This window comes from Culex quinquefasciatus, chromosome 1, assembly GCF_015732765.1.
Source record: "Culex quinquefasciatus strain JHB chromosome 1, VPISU_Cqui_1.0_pri_paternal, whole genome shotgun sequence".
Lineage (NCBI taxonomy): Eukaryota > Metazoa > Arthropoda > Insecta > Diptera > Culicidae > Culex > Culex quinquefasciatus.
In genome coordinates, this window is record NC_051861.1 from 125827572 (window position 1) to 125851742 (window position 24171).

General features: G+C 33.1%; 1 protein-coding gene and 2 long non-coding RNA genes across 5 annotated transcripts in view; 1 reads left to right on the forward strand and 2 right to left on the reverse strand.

The window, feature by feature from the left end:
- Positions 1–24171, forward strand: part of LOC6035148 (partitioning defective 3 homolog) — a 169232-nt gene that overhangs the window by 96037 nt on the left and 49024 nt on the right. For 2 of the 3 annotated variants that reach the window (XR_005276735.1, XM_001845329.2), the window contains exon 1: positions 22058–22191. The exons of the other annotated variant lie outside the window; for it this stretch is intronic. The gene's annotated coding sequence lies outside the window, so the exon portion shown is untranslated. Of the gene's footprint in view, positions 1–22057; positions 22192–24171 lie in introns of those variants that run through there. 3 annotated transcript variants of the gene reach the window in all.
- LOC119765447 lies at positions 7890–8327 on the reverse strand. The gene is made up of 4 exons (XR_005276737.1): positions 8279–8327; positions 8183–8206; positions 8089–8103; positions 7890–8009 (listed from the first exon to the last, which is right to left on the reverse strand). It is a non-coding gene; the product is annotated as an uncharacterized LOC119765447 (long non-coding RNA).
- LOC119765446 lies at positions 11059–12039 on the reverse strand. Its single transcript, XR_005276736.1, has 3 exons — positions 11932–12039; positions 11835–11861; positions 11059–11094 (listed from the first exon to the last, which is right to left on the reverse strand). It is a non-coding gene; the product is annotated as an uncharacterized LOC119765446 (long non-coding RNA).

A 24171-nucleotide genomic window follows, 5' to 3' on the forward strand; every position in this document is an offset into this window, starting at 1 on the left:
CTTCCACCTGCAATGTGTAGGACTTGGCCGTATGCCAAATAAGAATGAAAACTGGCACTGCATCAAGTGTGATGCAGTTGCCAAGACTTTACAAAGTTTTGACCAAAAGGTCAAACAATTAGAAAAAAGTATTGAGGATGTTTCAACTAAACCCTCAACAGAAAACAAAGATATATTGACTTGCCAGTTTTTACAAGGCATAGTCAATAAATTAGAAGGACTGTCAGTTCAACCAAGAACTGCAGATTCATTTTTATTTAGGCAAACTTTAATAGACTTGCCAAAATTCAACGGCTCTTTTAAAGATTGGCCAAAATTTAAACAAACTTTTTTTGAAACCACCAAGCTTGGTAATTTCTCTGACATAGAGAACTTAAACCGGCTTGAAAAATGTTTAAAAGGAGAAGCCCTACTTAGAGTCAACTCCTTTTATCGGATTCTAGTAACGTCAGCAAAATTATGAACGTTCTAGAAGAGCGATTTGGGAGTATTGAACAAATTTACAACGGATTAATGAACGATATTATAAAAATTCGCAACCCGAGTTATGATAACCCAAAATCCATGGTTGACTTTATATCAGCCATCGGAGATTTGGTTATTAATATGGAGAGTCTTCATCATGAAGAATATTTAAACGATCCTCGACTAGTTCGGGATCTAATGAAAAAACTTCCATCTGGTCTTCAGAACCAATGGTTAGATAATATAAACGAAGAAAAAACGCTATCATCACCTACCAATCCTTATAAAGCTCCAACGATAAAAGATTTTTACACTTTTCTAAAACCAAAAGAAAAGGTAGCCATTGCAAAATTAGTCGATTCTGATAGTTCAAATTCAAGAACTAAATCAGAACGAATTCTTTACACACAGGATACAAGCCAAATTAGCTGTATCAAGTGTAATTTAAATAATCACAAACTAATACAATGCTTTAAATTCAAAAAAATGACACCAGAAGAAAAGCAAAAATTTGTGACGGAAAAGAGGTTATGCTTCTCTTGTTTAGGAGCAAATCACGTAACAAAACAATGTCGATCTGCTCGAATTTGTAATATAAATAATTGCAAAAGTAAGCATAATAGGATGCTTCATGGAAACAAACCAGATTCTGGATCAGGAAGGGTATCAACAGAACATACAGTAAACTGTCATGTTAAAAGGTACAACAAGGTCTTTTATCAAATTGTTCCAATAACGTTGATAAATGGTAACAATAAAGTTGAAACCTTTGCTTTTCTTGATTCCGGCTCATCAGTAAGTCTCATAAATGCTGATACTGCAGAGCAACTCCAGGTTAAGGGAGTATTTAAACCAATGACATTAGCATGGACAAATGGAGATACCCAAGAGGACTCCAAAAGCATGTCAGTGCAAATAAGCATCAAATCTTCCAACAATAATAGATTTAACATTAAAGATCTACGCACTATCGAGAATTTAAAACTTCCAACACAATCTCTAGACATTAACTGTCTTAGAAAGCAGTTCTCGTATTTAAAAGATGTTCAATTAGAATCATATGAAAATGCAACACCTACAATACTATTGGGTTTGCCTCACGCTTACTTGTTCAAAGGGGAAAAAGAAATATCAGGACAATTTTCTGAACCTGTAGCAAAATTGACTAAGTTAGGGTGGGTATTATATGGCAATAGTAAACATGACGCCCATAACAACAACGAACATTTATTTGTAATTTCAGAAGACATAGATGATGAGCAATCAATTAAAGAAATGATGTCCAAATTCTTTTCGGTTGAATCTTTGGGAGTAAAAGTTCCCGAAAACGTTCTTATTTCTAAATCAGATGAACGTGCCTTACAAATAATGGGCAAAACATTAGTACCAACAGAAAAGGGATATGAAATTGGTCTATTATGGAAGGATGACAATGTTAATCTTCCTAATAGCTTCAAAACAGCTCTTAATAGATTCCTCCTTTTAGAAAAGAAGAGCGCTAAGGATCCTTCATTGAAGGAATGGTATAACAATAAAATAGATGAATATTTGGGTAAAGGTTACCTGAGAAAGTTAAGCCCACAAGAATCAGTAACGGAACTTCCGAGAACCTTTTATCTGCCCCACTTCATAATTGAAAATAAAAACAAAGAACCCCCAAAACGAAGATTGGTCTTCGATGCGGCGGCTAAAATTAACGGTATTTCATTAAATTCTCAGTTGTTATCTGGGCCCGATATGACCGAATCATCTCTAGGAATTAAAATGCGCTTTAGGGAGGAACCAATAGCTGTATCCGGTGATATACAGGAGATGTTTCATCAGGTGGGAATTCGTAAGGAGGATAGAAACTCTCAAAGAATTGTTTCTCGAAAAAATCCTAATGAACGTTTAGACATCTATGAAATGCAAGTAATGACCTTTGGTGCCACTTGTTCTCCAGCCTGTGCACAATACGTAAAAACACTAACGCAAAACAATTTTTGAACACTTGTCCAGAGGCAGTTGAAGCTATTTTAAAAATCATTACGTGGATGATTATCTAGACAGTTTCAACGATTTAAACAAGGCAACAAAGATTGTGTTAGATGTGATAAAAATCCACGACAAAGCACACTTTAAGATGAGAAATTTTATCTCAAACTCAAAATCATTGTTGGCAAATTTACCCAGCGATAGAATAACTGCATTGAACGAAATCAAATTAGACATGGACGAGAACGTTTTTGAAAAAGTACTCGGCATGTACTGGAATACGGATAAAGACAATTATAAATTTAAAATAACCGCCAAATTTGATGAGATACAAGATCCTACAAAACGACAGTTATTGTCGTTTGTTATGAGCATTTACGATCCCCTAGGTTTGATTGCACACATAACGATACACTCAAAGATCATTATGCAAGACCTTTGGCGTGTTGGAATAGAGTGGGATGATAAAATTCCAGATTCAGTAAAAGAAGATTGGTCTACGTGGTTAAAACTATTATCTACACTAAACAACCTTAGAATTCCTAGATGTTATTCATATGCAAAGAATATTATCAAAAGAGAACTTCACGTATTTTGTGATGCGTCAGCAAGAGCGTACGCTACCGTCATCTATATCAGAACTATACATGATAAGGGAATTGATTTGACAATAGTAGCAGGTAAATCAAAGGTTGCCCCTACAAAAATTATGTCAATACCTCGTTTGGAACTACAAGCTGCCGTATTAGGAACAAGACTAACAAATACTGTGCAAAAGGAAATACGGTTGGAAATTAATACAATAACTCATTGGTCCGACTCAAAAACAGTTCTAAGCTGGATAAAATCTGAAGTCAGGAAATATAAGCAATTTGTGCAATACAGAATAAGTGAAATCTTAGACACCACAGTAGAGTCTCAATGGCAATACATTGATACAGCCAACAATCCCGCAGACGAAGGAACTAAAATGATAACAACACAATCAAAATGGGTTTCCGGTCCAGATTTCTTGAAAACTTACGATAACCTTTGGAAAATTGGAGATAAAGGTTCCCCAGATCTAAGCCATGAGGAATTGCGACCTATTTTTACCATAGCAGCTATAGATAAACCAAATTTTGATTGGTTGAACATTGAATGGTGCTCTGATTGGACCCGTTTAAAAAGGTCGGTATGTATAGTAATGAAATACATAGAGTGGTTAAAACATAAATCAAAACAGACAACATTTGATAAAAATATTACAGCTTTTGATATGGAAAAGGCAGAAATAATCCTTATCAAGAAGGCACAATGGGAATCGTTTAGCGATGAAGTGTTGGACTTGACAACTAAAAATAGAATCGAAGAAGAGAGTAATATTAAACCACTAACACCAATCTTAGATAAAAATGGCGCACTGGTTTCAAACACTCGGTATGTCAATGTTAAATGCTTACCATATGGAGCTAGGCAACCATATATTTTGCCTAAAGCTCATTATGTTTCACAACTCATTTTGAAAAAACATCACGAAATCTTTTACCATAAAAAGAGAGATGTTGCAATCGCTGCAGTGAGATTGAAATACCATATAATTCAGATAAAAGCAGCTATGAATAAAGTTGTCAATAGATGCCAATATTGCAAAAACAATAAGGCGAAGGCTTACGTTCCACAAATGGCGCCTTTACCTGAATGCCGAACTCAACCGTACGTAAAACCATTTACGCATACAGGAGTAGATTATTTTGGTCCTTACAATGTCTCAATAGGTAGAAGGACCGAAAAAAGATGGGGAGTCGTTTTTACATGTATGACGACAAGAGCAGTTTATTTGGAAGTTGCTCACGATCTAAGTGCAGACGCCTTTTTGGTCTGTTTAAACTCCGTTCAAAGCAGACGGGGGAAGATAAAGTTCTTGTATAGCGACAATGGCACCAACTTTGTAGGTGCAGATAATGAGTTAAAGAAAATTCGCTATAGGCTTGCGTCTGACGGGATCGTTTGGACCTTCAATCCTCCATTATCCCCTCATTTTGGAGGAGCATGGGAACGAATGGTAAGAGAAATTAAGTCCTTGCTTCCTAGCGATACTATGCCTGAACATACGCTTAGAGCACTCCTCACTGAAATTGAATTTATTATAAACTGCAGACCACTTACATCTATATCGTTAGATGCAACGGATGACGAACCTATTACCCCGCATCATTTCTTAATGGGATGTGCAGGAAGTACTGAGACGTCACTAAACGATGTTTCTAAAGCCGAAGCCTCAAGGCAACAATGGAAAAGAGTACAACTCTTAGCAAAGAATTATTGGGACAGGTGGTTACACGAGTACCTGCCCACTCAGGCAAAACGATCAAAATGGTCAAAGGTTGTAAAAAATGTGAAAGTTGGCGATATAGCACTTATAGCAGACGACAATCAGAAAGCCAAATGGAAAAAGGGAATGATAATAAAAATTCATACTGGCAAAGACGGTAATGTAAGATCAGCAGTGGTAAAAACCGCTAATGGTGAATATACTAGACCAGTCGTGAAATTAGCAGTTTTAGATGTTTTGGAACCATCTAAACCTAAGGAAACTGAAAAACAAACTAAAAATATACAAGAACAAAACCCAGTACATTTTGTAGGCTATATGAAGGTTATTGAAAAACCAAAAGCCAACTGGGGTATAAGAAAACAAGTAGACATAGATGAAGTTAAAAAATTAGCTTCAAGGTTATCTGCATCCGACCCTAAACCAAAGAGGAGGAAAATTATTAGACCCTGCACCTGGATGAACATTTAACAACGTTGTATTTTATATGTTTATTCCTTGGAAAATCCCTTGGATTTCAAGGATCTGGATTAATTGCATATGATTGCAGCAATCCTGAGGTAAATTTAACTAGCTACTCTCTCTTGGACGTGGCTTCATGTTTACCACCGACAACTAATCTGTCAACACAGGAAATATATATTCAGGTGTTACAAAAAAAGGTGAACAAGGAGACAAAAGTTTTTCAATGTAAAGTTATAATACAAAGAAAAATTAGGCATTGTGGGATGCATTCGCACACATCGGATTATTACAAAGGGTATGAATACATAGTTAAAGATTTTACTTCAGAGGAATGTAGATATTCACAACAACTGGGAACAATCAAATTAGCGTATGACTTCCACCTTCACGAATTAAAACGCAATGCTACCACTAGAGGGGAAGAGTTGATCGTTGGAACACTTTCCGGTAGCAGTTGCAGAGGTGGGACTTATAAAACTCATCTTTACACCTGGGAAGACGCTCTGGTTTACTATCAATATGAAATTACTCTACGCGATTATACAGCAGTAGTAGATTCAGAAAATGATATTATTCATTTGAGAAATGGTTTAACCTGCACGTACAGCCAAGGAAAATGTCTGGATGCAGAAGATGGGTACTTAACATGGGACATAGAATTCAATAAAAATGCGAAGAAACTGAATTTGAAGTTTTGTTTGAAGGGTAGTTAACAAAACCGTGAATAACGAAAAATCAAACCCAATGTATAGTACTATTACGTCCACTCATTTGTTCTCGATACGCACCAAAGATGTAACGAGAATCTGTGGAAGAATAGGGTATACCACTGATCACCCCCGCATTATTCTTTTAGAAACATCTGTTGGAGATTCCCCATTCACGAAATCAAACGTGGTGGGAAGAAATTTTGATCTCTTTACATATTTCAACTCAAAAATTACGTTCGTAGAAAACTACTTCGGACAAAGTATGACGGAGTTGTACAATACTGTAATGACAGAGATGTGTAAAGTCGACAAATCTTTACTAGAAACAAAACTAACATTAGCAAGAATTAATCCAGCTGAATTCGTCTCAAGCATTATAAGACGATCAGGATATACAGCAGTAGCAGCAGGGAAGTATTACATGTACTCGAATGCAAACCTGTATACGTAACACCCCGGTTTGAGGATAACTGTTACCAAGAGATTCCAGTATTTTATAATAATAAATCCATGTTCATTGCACCAGTAACAAGAATTTTACAAAATCGTGGAAATCAAATTGATTGTACACCAATACTGCCTGCAAAATTTCGCATTGGAGGAAATGGTACACAGTAGATAACAAATTTAGAGAAACGGTAGCACCGTCTAAAATTTCAACAGAAATAGTCACAGCTTGGAAATACACTCCTTTACCAAACTTAATGGAAAGCGGTGTTTATGACTATGACAGTGTAGAGAAAATGAAAAACATGATTTATAATCAGGTAGACAAACGCGTTGCCTCAAATGTGCTTCATAGACTATTAGACGGCCATCAAACAGACCAACAAGGATATCGATTAGAAGCATTAAATGTAGTTGAAAAGGCCCAGAACATTATATACTCGATTTTGAATCATCATATATTATAGGTTTTTGTCGCATTTCATCATTCTTTTCTGGAATAATCATGATGAGTTATGTATGTATACTAATATTTAATCCCATGACATGGATAATGATATACAGGAAGATTAAATGTAACAAAACAAGAGAACAAGCACGGATCAACATAAATTTAGAGACGCATCTGTAATATTTTATTTTGTAAACCATAGGATGATTTACGGGTCCCGGAATGTAGACGCGTAGTGAACATTTATAAAGATCCGGAAATATCTTCAAACCGGACATTTCAATAAGATTTATTCTCATAGGAAATACCAGGTAGATTCACCTGACCACAGGGGGGCTACCAAGAACAAAGGAAATATCAAAGGGTTAATGAGATTAGTGAGAAGGTAGACACCATGTGGCGAGGTAGTTAAAAGGATTACGTGACAAGGAAGGAAGTGTGTAAATCTGATTAATCCGTCCCGCTTACTCTTATGCTGATCAATAATTTAAACTATATACTTCAGTAGTGTAACACGTAGGCTTAATGTTATATTGTAAAATTTTCCAAATAAAAGTTAAGTTCGGAGATCACTCCCAAAAACAACTGTTTTACTTCAGTCATTTGAGAACTCCTCATCCTCGTATTGGAACGAGCAGTCTCCAGCAGCCAGCAGTCTCCAGCAGTCACCCGGGATCAGCACCAGCAGTTCTACTTGGAGTCGTCGGCAGCCAGAGCGTAAGTTCCGCAAATTAAAAACGTACCCACACGTTTTTACAATCGATGATATCTTGGAAGGCATTGATCACATTTTCAATGTTAAATAGTGAAAGTTGTGTGAAATTTTGTCAACCTTTAGACATTTTTTTTAGCTGATTATAAGCTTTTTCAATGAAAATTTAATTTTTAAGTAATAAGGCCGTTGCAAATATTTTTCAAAGTTTTTTCAAAAATTGTCATATTATAATAAAATTAAAAAAAAAAAACAAATATTCGAATTGCGTCATATTTTTATTATTCAAAATTTATTCTCATCAATTGTTTTACTGCACCCTAATTCGCCTATTTTTACTCACTTAGTCGAGATCCAATTGATATAGAGGAAGCAGAGGAACGGCCCCTGGAAATGCCTTTGACTTTGGCTTTCGCGTTGGAACTCGCGATGGCTTTTGTGGTTTTATTTTCTGGAGCTCTTTAGATTTTCCTGTAAGTTATTTTGAATGTTCCATGTAGTTTTTTTTTTGAAGGTGATGTGCGAATTTTCCGCCAAATGTTATACTAACCAAGGATTGCTTCAACTGAACCGCAATGTTTGTAGGGCAAGAGAAGAAAAAGAGTGAAAATTTTTAATGCACAATACAAATCTCATTCACTTACCAATCGTGGCAATTATTTTAGGCCCTGTGATAAGAAAGATTAAAAAAAGTTCTTCAAAAACAGGAATTAATAAAAATTAATTTCTCACAAACTTACAGTTGATGTCCTTTCGACCAAGACCGAGAGCACCATCATCGGACTTCAATTTCAATGTTTGAACAATTTCAGCTCGCTTGGCGAAGGTTGGACCTGCATTCTCCTAGAAGTTTTTTGAATTTAAAAAATCCAAAAAATGAGAGTTTTTTTTCTCACCAAAGTCCTTGCTTCACAGAAGCTCATCAGAACGAATGCTGAGAGCGCGACGACGATTGTTACGGCAAGAGTTGGCTTCATTTTGGCGAACCGTAATTGATTCGACTGGAACTGGAACCTTTTATAGGGACTTTCATTGGTCGGGATCGAGTTGGAAAATCTAATTGATTTTTCCGCTTGACTTGAATTCGATAAGTGATTCGTTCTGTTTTGTGGTTGTTAAAAGTTGCATAACTTTATTGCGAGAAGTTTGAGTATCAATTTTGTGTTGCTATGTCATCATAAAAAATAGAAAAAAAATCTGATCTTGTTTCAAGGACCGTTTATTGCTAGCAACATATTTTAAAAGATACTTACTTAACCTTGCACTGATAATGTTAACAATCAAACCGAAAAAAATATATTTAAAATAAATATTTGATGATTTAATTTGATCAAATTTGTTATAACTTACTTATATGCGGGGGAAAACCCATCAATGGAGCCTCTCGTTTTTCAACTGTAAAATTGTTAAAAATGTGTTTTTTAAAACAACAAAAAATGGTTTTTAATTTCACTTACTTGATGACATCCGTTTTGGGGCATCTCTCTTGGAAATGTTGTCCTGAAATAATTCAAAGTGTTTCAAATTTAAAGTTTGACTCCCAACTACTCGGGCAACAAAGCTTACCGGGCTGGCCGCACTGGCCAGTGCTGCCAGGAGCATCACCACGAAAAAGGCCAAAATTTGGAACTGCATGACTGTGACTCTTTCTAGTACTGCTTGTGGGTTGCAAAAAATGCGATGCGTTTTATATAGGTAACTCAACACGTTGGAAGAACTGATTGATTGGATGTGATTTGTTTCTGGTTACAAATCAATTTGTTTTTATTTCATATTTTTTTACATGGATTTTCCAGTGATTTACCCATGGTAAAATTCATTTATAATAAAAAAAAGTGATGTGAACGATCAAATTTGTTGGGAAAATTCTCAATTTACCTCCAATTTACAATCTTTTCAGAATCAAACATAATATTACTATTTTAGTTAGTTAAAAAACAAAATTTCACTATAAGAATATGTAAAAAAAGCATGGAATGTATGTAAAAATTTTTTGAAGATTTTCTTTTCTTTAAACTAATATCCTCTTAAGGTGAATTGTCATAGGATTAATAAACTTGAAACATACACACAAAATATAAATTTGTTTAAAAATGTAGAAACAGTTGGTTGAAGGTTTTGTACTGTTTTCATTATTTTTTGCCTATTTTTTGTGATTTAAATTTGTTGTTGCTTGGTTCATGTGGGAAGAAATCTTTGGCAAATACTTGACCTAAATCTGCGAAAAAAAAATTAAATAAAAAAACCATATACACTTCAACGCTGCTAGACTTACCAACGTACTTTTGGGCTGGAAACATTATATTCGTTAAAATACATTGATTTCATGTAAACTTACATCTCGCATATATTGCTGTGATTTTGCTTACCTTTATAATTAGCTATCGGTTGATAATTGAAAAAAACAACAATATATTACTACTATAAAACTAGTGGAAACGTTCTTACCGACATTTACTAAAAAAATAAGAATTAAAATTACTACCTAAGTGTTGCACTGCTATTTTGTTGTAACTTACGTGCTGCATTCACTAGTTGTTTGCACAAATTTTCCATTTCCAAAATAAAAAGTAGAGATTCAAATTCAAGTTTCAAATTGTTATAACAGGTTTACTCACAAATTTGAGGTGTAAAAATCCTTTTCTTACGATTTTTGTTGGTATAAAGCTTGTCTTTGGATAAAAACAATATTTGAAAAAAAAAATCAAAAAGAAACCGCAAGAAATCGTTACCAAAAATTGAAATTTCACCACTTTTTGCATCACCAATTGAGTTGACTGCCCAGCTTTGCGCCGGAAGCAGTACGGCGACGAAAATCACGGCAAAAACGAGCCTCATTTTCTCGAAACTAGCCACGCTCCGCAACTAATCGCAGCTATTTATGCTTTTTGTCGGTAAATACAAAACAAATTAAGGGGAACGAAAAGTAAACGGATTTCCATTAAGCGATTTCTTGCATTTTTTGTGTAATCTTCTGGATATAACAGCAAAAAAAGTTTAATTTTAAATAACACCTTTTCATCGATGTAATTTTACATCATTTTTCAAGGAACATGTAAAATTACATGGAAAATATGTAAATTTACACATTTTTAGAGGTTGTTTGTTCCATTTTTTCCTGTGTAGTATTTATGGAGATTTAATTTTTAAATTGAAGTTTCAATCGGGCAGAATTTCTCAAAGCATAAACATAAAATGAAGACATACAATGTTCTGAAACGCATTTTTATTGCTTGCCGATTTTTTTCATGCCATTGATTTGGCTTTTAATTTCCGTGGGTTCAATGAAAAAAAAAAACTTATCTACAAGTCTGGTAGGCATATTTTTTGACAAAAGGAGGCTCCTGAACCGGCTTCTGCACCTTGCTCGCATCTTAAATTTGAACGATGAAACATTTTTCGAATATTTCCATATTTCAAGCAATTTTACCTAATACCCACTACGTCCGTGTCTGATAGCTGTGAAAATTTGCAAAGTTAATATTTTTTTTAATAAATGTATTTCGCCAATTTTACTTACGGTCCAGTTGATCTTCCAGATCACGTTTATGAGCCTCTGAAACAAATTAATAAATAAAAATAGTTTTGTTCAAATAATCCTCTAGATAAAACAAGTAAAACTATAAATTTTACAACTACACAGTAAAAAATTGAGTAAATTTGAAATGTTGAATATTACCTACACAGAAAAAAAATCATGGTAATATTACATCTAGAAGGGGTACATCTTTTATGTAAGAAAAAAGATGTAATTTTACCCCTGGAAATGTGTAATTTTACCTCTTTTCTGGTGTAATGTCGCTTTTTCAGTCTTAATTGAGGTAAAATTACATCATAAAAGAGGTAATATTCAACCTTCCAAAATTACAGCTTCCAAATTTACATTATTTTACTGTGTATGATTTAATTTTACCTCAATTTAGACAGAAAAAAGTGGGAAAATTACACATTTTCAGAGGTAAAATTACACATTTTTCAAACATAAAAGATGTACCCCTTTTCAGTGTAATATTACCTTGATTTTTTGTTTACTGTGTAGATGTTGATTTGCAATAATTTTCTAGCAGCAATCAAGCCGATTTTTTTTATTTACCTACTACACTACGTCCGTGTCGGATTGCTGTGAAAATTTGCAAAAGTTATTAATTTTTTTAATAAATACATTTCGCCAATTTTACTTACGGTCCAGTTGATCTTCCAGGTCACGTTTGTGAGCCTCTGAAAAAATAAAAGAAAATGAAAGAAGTTGATTTACAATAATTTCCTAACAGCAATCAAGCTGATATTTTTATTTACCTACTACACTACGTCCGTGTCGGATTGCTGTGAAAATTTGCAAAGGTTAGTAATGTTTTATTAACAAATGCATTTCACTATTTTTTTGTTTTCTTACGGTCCAGCTGATTTTCCAGGTCACGTTTATGAGCCTCTTCACTGGCTTCACAGCAAAGTGCCACCAAAAGCACGACGGCAAAGAATAGTCCGACTGTTGGTTTCATTTTCGCCAAATGATTTATCGAGAACCTTTGCAGGCGCATTTTATAGAACAATTGAGATTGTAATCAATTTTGTTCAGGAAATTTGGAATAAATTCCGTGTTCTAAATCAAATCGATTTTTCTTGGAGCAAATCTGCAAATAGGCTGTAAATCTTGAACTTTTTATCGCGCAAATTATTGTTGCTGATATATAATAAATCAGAAACATAGCTTGCTGACCAGAAGAGAAATTTGAGTAATTGTCTAGGATTTAATTTGGCTGAAACCTTGTTGGTACTTTCTCTATGACCAAACCATACAACTTTAAAAAAAATGGTAAAACTTAAAAAATGGCAAATAGAATATGCAACATTACAACAGGCATTCTTCATAAGTTTTAACATATCTTACAAATTAAGTTAAAAAACAAGTTTGTTTTAGGAGTGTATCTTTTTTTTAAAGATTCTTATCAACAATACTTAAATACTTCCGAAGACACTAAATTTATATTAAAATAACAAATACCGTGGAGAATTTCCCTTATCCCCTTAAAAGACGATAACTTGAGAACGGAGCCAAGTTATCTCTCTTCATGTTGGTTAAAAGTTTAGCGGAGATAGAAACATCTTCGACGTTTAAAAAAAACTGCCAAAATTGTAAGTTTAACAATACGGCTCCGTCCCAAGGTACCGTTTATTTTTAAGGGGATAAGGGAAACTCTCCACGGTATATCCGATTAGGTTTCGCTTGGAGTTGGACGGTTATGGGAAGGTGAATGGCATAAGGATCGTCAAAATCGTTTGCATTGTTGTTCAATAAAATAGAGCAGTTCTCTACGAAATCGACCTTTTTTTTATTTTTTTTTTTTCTATTTTTTTCCTATTTTTTATCCGGCTGAACCTTTTAAGGTGCTTTTGGTATGCCCAAAGAAGCCATTTTGCATCATTAGTTTGTCCATATAACTTTTCATACAAATTTGGCAGCTGTCCATACAAAAAAGATATGTGAAAATTCAAAACTCTGTATCTTTTGAAGGTATTTTTTATCGATTTGGTGTCTTCGGCAAAGTTGTAGGTATGGATAAGGCTACACTGGAAACAAAGTATACACGGTAAAAAAAATTTGGTGATTTTTAATTTAACTTTTTGTCACTAAAACTTGATTTGAAAAAAACACTATTTTTATTATTTTTTATATGTTTTAGGGAACAACAAATGCCAACTTTTCATAAATTTCCAGAATGGGCAAAAAATCTTTGACCGAGTTATGATGTTTTGAATCAATACTGATTTTTTCTAAAAATCTAAATATTGGTCGCAAAAATTTTTCAACTTAATTTTTCGATGTAAAATCAAAATTGCAATCAAAAAGTACTGAAGTGAAATTTTAATAACTTGCACCGTTTTCAAGTTATAGCCATTTTTAGGTAACTTTTTTGAAAATAGTCGCAGTTTGTGATTTTTTTAAAAATTAGTCCACATGTTTGCCCACTTTTGAAAAGAATATTTTTGATAAGCTGAAAAAAATTCTCTATATTTTGCTTTTTTGAACTTTGTTGATACGACCTTTAGGTGCTGAGATATTGACATGCAAAGGCATAAAAACAGGATAAATAATGTTTTCTAAGTTTCACCCATTTTCAAATGTCGATATCTCTGGTCCGATTTACAATTTTAAAATATGAAATATTCATAAAATTTTCCTATCTTTTCGAAAACAATAATTTCAAAAATTTAAAGCAAGATTAACATTTCAAAAGGGCGCACTTTATAAAAAATTTACTAAGGTAGTTTTTGATTGAAAATTTGATTTTACATCGAAAAATGAAGTTGAACAATTTGTGCGACCAATATTTCGTTTTTTTAATGAAAAAAACAGTATTGATTAAAAACTCAAAACTCGGTCAAAGATTTTTTGCCCATTCTGTAAATTTCTGAAAAGTTGGCATTTGAATGTCCTCTAAAACATATCAAAAAATAAAAAAAAATTAACCAGCAATTCCTGCCCAAAACAGGATTTTTTTAGGTACTTTTTTCTTGACCCTATCCGATTTCAATGAAACTTTGTAGACTTGTTATCCTAGGCATATATAAGCCATTTTTGTGTATATGGAGCCAGTTACACTCGATAATGACATTTGAGAAGGGCGTAAGTGTTTTAAATATTTTTGTATTTCGTAATTTAAATATTTCTGTATCTCGAAGCCGTTGCATCGTATCAAAATGTGGTCAAAGACAAACTTGTAGGAAATTTGACGGGCTTTCCGAAAAAATAAACTCAAAGAAAAATACACGCCACTTTTATGATATTTTTTGATTTTTAAGTTTAAAAGTAAAATTTGAAGGTGAGCCCACGATTTTTTTCGTTCAAAATTTTTGTGAAAATAGCCTAAGATGTTACAAAAAGGCTCACGAAAAAGGCAGGATGGAGCAACGCACCTAAAAAAATACAAAAATCATTTACTGAAACTGTTTTTTTAAATGTGCTCTAAAAGTCAAAATTTTCAAAAACCGAACTCGAGAGTCGATTCTCCAGACAATTTTACATAAAAGTCTCCATATTGACTATTCTCCTAAGTTTAATCCTTGTGAAGTTACAGCGGTTTTAAAAATAAAAATGTTGAAACAATAGGTTTTTTTGATGGTTTTTGGCAATTTCTATATGACAGACTTGATTTTTCAGTCTCGAAAATATTTTTACCGACATGCTCGTCCAATTTTCCATAAGTTTGTCTTTGACCACATTTCAAATGGATGTATAGGCTTAAGCTAATTGCACTGCTCATAACTGAAAACATAATATTTTTTAGTGTAGTATAGTAACCTAGATAGTTAATTAGCTTTTATCTGTAAGCCCATACATCCATTTGAAATGTGGTCAAAGACAAACTTATGGGAAATTGGACGAGCTTTTCGGTAAAAATATTTTCGAGACTGAAAAATCAAGTCTGTCATATAGAAATTGCCAAAAACCATCAAAAAACCTATTTTTTCAACATTTTTATTTTTAAAACCGCTGTACCTTCACAAGGATTGAACTTAGGAGAATAGTCAATATGGAGACTTTTATGTAAAATTGTCTGGAGAATCGACTCTCGAGTTCGGTTTTTGAAAATTTTGACGTTTAGAGCACTTTTCAAAAAAACAGTTTCAGTAAATGATTTTTGTATTTTTTTAGGTGAATTGCTCCATCCTGCATTTTTCATGAGTCTTTTTGTAACATCTTAGGCTATTTTCACAAAAAATTTGAACGAAAAAAATCGTGGGCTCACCTTCAAATTTAACTTTTATACTTAAAAATCAAAAAATTTCATAAAAGTGGCGTGTATTTTTCTTTCAGTGTATTTTTTTCGGAAAGTCCGTCAAATTTCCTACAAGTTTGTCTTTGACCACATTTTGATACGATGCAAAGGCTTCGAGATACAGAAATATTTAAATTACGAAATACAAAAATATTTAAAACACTTACGCCCTTCTCAAATGTCATTATAGAGTGTAACTGGCTCCATATACACAAAAATGGCTTATATATGCCTAGGATAACATGTTTACAAAGTTTCATTGAAATCGGAGAGGGTCGGGTACAACCGATTCCCTATCTGACATGGAATTGCTCTAACAACAATTTTTTTACAGTGTATTATTTTTTTTCAGTGTAGTCCTAATCCATACCTACAACTTTGCCGAAGACACCAAATCGATTAAAAAAATCCTTCAAAGATACAGATTTTTGAAGTTTCATGTATCATTTTTGTATGGACAGCTGCCGAATTTGTTTGGATAATTATATGGACAAACTAACGATGCAAAATGGCTTCTTTGAGCATACCGAAGCCACCAAAAGAGTTTCAGCCAGCTTAAAAAATATAAAAAAAAAAATCGAATGACCGAAATCTGAGAGAATTGCTCAATAAATAAAAGAGAATACAAAAAAATACAATAAAACAGCTAATTTTTGGGAACTATCTGCTTCTCTTTATTTGCCTAAATGTTTCGATGGATCAAAAAATACGAAACGGCGAACAGTGGGCTAAAAATATGTACTTTTTGAACCACTTTTTGCACGCAAACTGCTTAAAAACTGTGCTTTCTTAGCAAACTAAAAAAAAAAAAACAAAACATTTTTGCACGCAAAATCCGCACGCGATCCGTGCGCCCCCTAAAGCGGTCCCAATCACGCACGTCTCGACATGTCATGAAACTCAATCTCTCGCTCGACTCAACGCTCCTCTTCCGGTGTTGATCAGACATTGTTGTCTCATGCACTCGCGATCTTCCCGGAAGATTTCAACGATGGTTCGGGGGAGGAACCAACTGTTCAAACGGAAAAAAGAATGAGAAAAGTTTTTAAAAGGGGTTTCCTCTTCTTTCAAAATAAAAAAAAAAATACTCAAGAATATAAATGACAGTTAAGGGCAAATCTCTTTGACGTGCCTCTTCCGACAAACGCGAAGAAACAGCGGGGTGCGGAGTGCCTACGAAGATAACTGAAAATAATAACTTAAATAAGCTCGAATAAATAAATAAATTATGCAACCGAGCTTAAATCGGCGAGTGTGCGATGTCTTTTGTTGTTGTTCCCCGTTTCTTTGTATTGGTAAGCGAGAAGATAAAAACGAAGGAAAAAAACAAAAATGGTTGACGTGTGTTGCACGAATTGTCTCACACTCACACACCCACCCACCTTAAAAGTATTTGAGGTGCGCCGTCGACGCTCGGTTCGGCTCGTGTTTCGCGAGTAGATGTGGAAAATCAAAACATTCGAACGAAAATGAGAAAAAAAAAGCTCGACTACGGCAGGAAAAAGGTTCGCGCTTCGGAAGGAAATAGGCTAATTGTTACGGCCAACAGAGAAGGGGTGACCACGGATCGACGTGTGAGCTGAGTTTACGATGGTAGTCTTGGCAAATCAAGAGAATTTGTTTTCAAAAGGTTATAAATTCTGAATTTTGTGGGATTTGTTTTGCATTACATTAAATTTATATGATTTTTTTTATGAATAAAAAAGCTTGTAGAATTTTGACCTTTTGAAAAGTAACGCCCGACTTGGAAGACGTAGGTGGCTGTAAAAAGATTTTCAAGCTTGGAATACGAGACAAAGGGAGAAAATTTCAATTTGCAGTAATAGCCACAGGAACAGCAACAGCAACAACGCGTCCATTGTATTCTAATTGGGGGATAGAATTTTAAAGTTAAACACAATTTGGTTGTTGAAAAGAAGAGATGAAAGTCTTTGCAGGAGAACATTAAAGTGTGATGAGGTTGATGATCGGATTAGGGCTTTTATTTTCGTTTCAAGCTTGGTTTTAGCTGTTTCGATTTGTTTATATTTTTATTTTAAACAATTTTTTGGCAATAAAAGTAATTTGTTTTCTTTATCTTCTACTTTCAGGTAATACTACGACTTCAACATAGATCTATCATTCAAGATTTCGATTCAACCCGTTTCATCGAATCATATTTGCGGTAAATTTTACCTGGTTGGGCTGGCCGTTGAAAATAATAATATCGTGTGAGTACAGGCGATGCAGCAAAAATAGTTGTGCTACTGTAGTTAAAAAGCAAATAAAAAATCTACTTTTTTCCAATCTTTCAAGTACAACAATTTTAAAGCTGAGAATGTTTCATGTTTCAGATTACAAAAAATGTGTTGTGTTTCTTGGGATTTTTTCTCAATTTCACTGAAAGTCACAACATTGCAGAAAATGCTCTTTATTTATCCATTTGAGTCATTAAAAATATTAAAATCATGAGTTTGATTATGTTTAAGACTCGTTTTTTTTATTCTATATTTTTCATAAGCAGGAAAAAAATCAATCATATTTTACTATAGTCCAGAATCAATTATCCAAAGTCACAAATATCAAAAAGTTCCATTATCCGGAGATATTCAAAAGAGAGTAGGTCTCTACAATTTTGAAAGTTTTTAAAGATTTTTATATAAAAAATATATTTACTTTTTTAAAATTCAAGAGTTTTTTTTTTCCAAGGTTCAATAAATTTTTTTAGGGGTATTCAAAAACACAAAAAGCTAACAATTATAATGTTGTTGATTGGACCTTAAAAAAAACTCTAGAGTTCATCTTTAGATTCAAAATTGAAATATTCTTATTTTTGACATTTTCATATCATGAAAATATTTTCATTGAAGAGGGCAGAAAATTTCACATAATTTTTAATTGTTGACGTACAAAATCGATCCAACATTTGCCAATAAATTATCAGTAAAAAAATTGGCTAATCTAATAAAAGCCTTTTTTTTCTTAGCCCGTAGGATTTTTCTAAATCTATGTTATGCATTTTACATCACTATCATAAACATGTTGAATTGCTTGTAAAATTTGTAATTCAACTACGACCTTGTTTTTTTTCAAAACCAAGGAAGTCTAATGTTGTTAATCGATAAAAATATAAAATTATCGTTATCGTCATTTCGAGAATTCTATCGACGATAACTTTCAATGTTAAATACTCAAAATTGTTCACAAAATTCCGAATTTTCCAAAAATACTAAAATTATCAAAATTTGCAAATGAAGCGAAATTTGTAAGGCATTTTTAAATTATTAATTAATTATTAATTATTAAAAATACAAAATACCGTTTTTTTTTCGAAAAAACAAAAAAAAATCTAATTATTAGAGACTTTTTTGAAATATACTGCAATTTCACAAAATACCGTAATTTTTCGAAAATACTAAAACATTCGAAATTTGCAAAATGAGTATCAAACGAAGTGAAATGTTGTATGCTTTTTCACTTTGTAGAGTTTTTTTGTTTGTTGAATATTCAAAATTTGCAAAATGGGTATCAAACGAAGCGAAATTTTTATGCGTTTTCACTTCATTCCAGTTTATTTTTTGCTGAAAACTTTTTTTCCAAATATTGAAAATTAGATTTTTTTTAAATACGATAATTTGTGAAAATGTTAGTATTTTCAAAAAAAAAAAACAAAAATAAGAAAGGTTAAAATGCATACAATTTTTCGCTTGTTTGATACCTATATTTGAAACTATAAAAATTTTTAGTACATTTGAAAATATATGGTATTTTGTGGAAATTATAGTGTTTTCCAAAAAAGACTCTAATAATTTAAAAATGCCTAAAAAATTTCGCTTTGTTTGATACCCATATTGCAAATTTTGAAAATTTTAGTATTTTAAAAAAAATATGGTATTTTGTAAAAAGTTCAGTTTTCGACAAATAAACTCTTCAAAAGTGAAAACGTATACAAAATTTCGCTTTGTTTGACACCCTTATTGTAAAATTTGGAAATTTGAGTATTTTCAAAAAAAAAACGGTTTTTTATAAAAATTTGAGTACTTAAAAAAAACTACAAAATTGTGAAAAACCATACAAAATTTCTCTTCGTTTAAATTGTTCACAAAATTCAGTATTTTTTGAAAATAATCAAATTTTGAAAATTTGCAATATGGGTAGCAAACCAAGTGAAATTTGTATGGCATTTTTTAAATTATTAGAGTATTTTTGCAAAAATACTGAAATTTTCACAAAATACCGTTTTTTTCGAAAATACCAAAATTTTCCAAAATTTGCTAAATGGACAAAATAAATAAACAAAATAAACAAAGCGAAATTTTGTATGATTTTTCATTTTATAGAGTTTTTGTTTTGCTGAAAGCTAAAATGTTCACAGAATTTTGAAAATCATAGTATTTTTGAAAAATACGTGAAAAATTTAGTTGTTTTTTTTTTCAAACAAAACTACATTAAGTTATAAGGCATAACAAATTTCGCTTCGTTTGATTCCTATAATTGAAATTATGACAATTTTAGTACATTTGAAAATATATGGTATTTTGCAGAAATTTTTGTATTTTCCAAAAAAGACTCTATTGATTTGAACTGCCTAATAAATTTCGCTTTGTTTGATACCCATAATGCAAATTTTGAAAATTTGGGTATTCCCGAAAAATGACGGTATTTTATGAAAAAAAATAGTTTTCAATAAAAAAAAACTCTCTTAAAGTGGAATCGTTTAAAAAATTTTGTTCGTTTGATATTGTGCCATATTGTAAAATTATTTTTTTTAGTATTTTCAAAAATACGGTATTTTGTTAAAACTTAAGTATTAAAAAAAATACTATAAAAATGTGAAAAATTAAACAAAATTTATCTTCGTTCAAGTAGTTCTCAAAATTTTTGAAAACACTCAAATTTTGAAAAATTGCGAACGAAGCGGAATTTGTATGGCATTTTTATATTATAAGAGTCATTTTTGATAAATACTTAAAAAAAAAATAAAATTTGCCAAATGGGTATCAAACGAAGCGAAATTTTGTATGCTTTTTCATTTTATATTTTTTTTTTTTTTTGCTGAAAGCTAAAATGTTCTCAAAATTTTGAAAATTTGAGTAGTTTTGAAAAATATGGTATTTTATGAAAATTTTAGTTTTTTTCAAACAAATCTACATAAAGTTAAAAGGCATAACAAATTTCGCTTTGTTTGATTTCTTTAATTGAAATGACAATTTAAGTACATTTGAAAATATATGGTATTTTGTGAAAATTTTTGTATTTTCCCAAAAAGACTCTAATAATTTTAACTGCCTAACAAATTTCGCTTCGTTTTATATTCATATTGTAAAATTTGGAAAATCGAGTATTTTGGAAAAAAAAAATGTATTTTGTGAAAAAAAAAAAAATATCTAAAAATGTGAAAAAGCATTCTTTTCGTTTGATACTCATATTGCAAATTAGCCAATATGAGTACTTTCGAAAAAATAAGGTATTTTGTGAATAATGTTGAGTATTTATAATTTGAAACATTCTACATATTCAAAAATAATAATCTTTGTGAAAGCATTGAAAATTTAACATGATATGATTGAATTAGGTCGATTTTAAAAAGATTTTAAAAATGAATTATCGTCCATTTTCGGCGATAAGAATTATCGTTATCGTTAGCGAGCCTTGAACATTTTATCGTTAACAACCTTGAAACTTTGAAAAATATAAAAAGGTTTTTTAATCTCTTATAAACGTCAAATTTTGAACCCATTAATTAAAAAAAATAACATTACCCCATTAAAAAAATATTTTCGTAAATGCATTGTTATTTTGCATAAAGTTAGTATTTAAAAATATTTTGGCCCAGCGTAATCTCACTGCACTAGTCAAATAAAAAAAAATAAAAAAGTCATTTTCGATTGAATGTTTAGTTTTGCATGCAAAATTAAATGTTTCGATTATACAAAATTATCAGCTTTAACCTAAATCATTTATAAAACACTTAATAAATTTTGAAAATGATTTAAAAAATATTGGTCATTTTCATAATTAAACCAGTTGAAAATTTTAGGTATTCTCATAATATTATAAAAATAAACTCGGAACTACTAACATTAAAATTTTATAATGAATACATTTTTAAGGTCAATTTTTTCACTTCTCATTAAAAAACTAAAATTTGTAAACGGTTGAAAATAGCTTCTTTTCCCTTCCCCAAACCTCATCCAAATCAAATCAAAAGTGCCCTTGCTCACAATTTGCTCTGCACACACATACCCAATACCGTGTCGTGTCGAGGCTCGCGTATGTTTTGCAAACAAAGTTTATACACATTTTGGTGACCAAACTCAACACAGCGCTCAACTAGCAATCGGAGTTGGGGAGATCTTTTTTTTTATTCAACACTTTTACGGTTGTGTGCTCGAGTAGGCGCACGTAGCATCTACCTGTTGACAACCCGATTGTGTGTCTTCTTCTTAGTTGTACCACTCTTATGACGTGACTGCTTTCCAGAGGGACACTACTTGAAAGGAAATTCCTTCTGTCATCGTCGTCGCTCCTAATTGCTTCCGGACCTCAAGAATGCATTAAGGAATCTCCCATCAGGTGGTGAAGTGGCCTAATGAATCACCGCAGCAGATATCCACCTGTGTGCGATTCGAACCGATATGGTGCAACGTCCCACCGGTATGGGTGTCGCCACCCTACTCCACCGTTTAAGTGTGTTGGTGCTGTAGACCGACCGCTTGGTCGGCCTTCGGCTGAGCCGAACGTACTCGGAGCCCAGTGTGCTCAGTTGTTTACAATTCGTCGTACCGTCGACTTCGTCGGGTTTTGCTGCGCCGAGTCGCCTAGTCGCCAAGTCGGTGCGCGAACGCGAATTAGGAGGGTGTTGCGCGATAGAAAGTTTGGGGATTTTTTTTTTGGTTGGTGATTTGCTGTTTTTTTTCTCGGTTGGGTTGGAAAAGTGATCGTTACGAATACGTGGGGAGGAATCTCTGGATGCGCGCTTGTCTCCAGGTCGTGCGCTGTTGTTCAACTCTCAGTGTTGGTGTGTGATTGTAGTGTTTGCAAAAAAATGCAAAATGAATGTCTAGTTGACCACTTCGTCACGAGAAGCCGTGCTCCAGTAGTGGAATTATTAAAATGATGGATTGTGTGCCGCGAGGAAGGAAAAAAATAAAACACGGAGTTTGTGTGGAGTTCTGCACAGCAGTGTCTCTTGATTCAGTCACTCTTGAAGAGGCCGTTGTGTGTGCTGCCGCTGCCTGTGTGTGATATGTAATTATTGAAGCCGTTCGTCGAGGCCCGTTGGACCTCAGCTGTATAGTTCTGCTGCAACTCTGTAGACCCCACCGTCCACCACCACCACGGTGAACGGTTCTCAGCTATTGGTGCCAACTCTTGACACAATGAGACTTGGACGACGATTCTTGCCCGTTGGTGGTGTTGTTGCTGGAGTTGATGGATTCTCCTCGACGACGACGACGTCGAGCGAATCGCAAATTAGATTCATTCAAATGTCAATCACGAACCTCCCCCCCTCCACCTTTAAGGGGGTAGCTAGCAGCAGCAGTCAGGTTGATCAATAGGAGTTCCCCTCGAGGGGACTGCTGCTTGGAAAAATGGGTAAAACTATGCTCGTGAAGGAAGAGATTGACCGAGATGTTTTGGCTGGGAGATGAAGTGTGGCTATCTCGGGATGTGTCAGGAGTGGATGATCGGGTGGAACTCTTTTGAAGTGTGATGGAAGTGCATTGGGTTATTTTTCAAAGACAAGCTAGAGTGATAAAGGGGGTTTGAATTGGAAAAATGGAATGTTGAATGTTAGAGAAAGGTTTTCATGTTGGTACAACATACATTCAATAAAGGATTAATTTTTTTTACAATCTGGAGCTACTTCGGAGAAAGTTTTTTTTCAATTCAATTCAAAAAAAAAAGTTGAAGTTGAAAAGGTTGAAACAGAAAAAAAAGTTGAAGTTGAAAGGTTGAAATTTTGGTTGGCTGAACATCACCTTTTTTGTGTAATTTTACATTAAAAATGTGTAAAAATGAGATCCTGATGAAAATTCATCAGAAACTGATTAATATTTACCAATTCCTCATGTAATACTCCACTTTTTTTGACAAAGCAAAAAATCCGATGGTAAAATCGCATGCAAAAGCATGCACATCACCTTCGTTGCACACTACAATTTTTTTTAAACACAACAAAAAAAGTTGCAACCAATGGGATTCAAACCCAGCACCGCCTGTAAGGACTGGCGCCTTAGCCCGCTCGGTCAGCAGACCGATGAAGAACGGAAAGGATAAACGCATATGACCAGTGCTCTCAGATTTCGGTCATTCGATTTTTTTGTATTTTTTAATCTGACTGAAACTTTTTTGGTGCCCTCGGTATGCCCAAAGAAGCCATTTTGCATCATTAGTTTGTCCATATAATTTTCCATACAAATTTGGCAGCTGGCCATACAAAAATGATGTGTGAAAATTCAAAAATCTGTATCTTTTGAAGGAATTTTTTGATCGATTGGGTGTCTTCGGCGAAAAAAATATTTTTAAATTTTTTAAGCCAAGAATAACATTTTAAAAGGGCGTAATATTGAATGTTTGGCCCTTTTAAAATGTTAGTCTTGGTTAAAAAAATTTGAAAATATTTTTTTCGAAAAGATCGGAAAATTTCACGAATGTTTCATATTTTAACATTGAAAATCGGATCATTAGTTGCTGAGATATCTACATTGTAAAATGGTGTGTTGTTTGGGTGGGACTTAGAAAACATCAACTTTCCTGTTTTTAAACCTTTGCATGGCAATATCTCAGCAACTAAGGGTCGTATCAACAAAATTCAAAAATGCAAAATATAGAGAATTTTCTCAGCCTTTTAAAAATATTTTTTTCAAAAG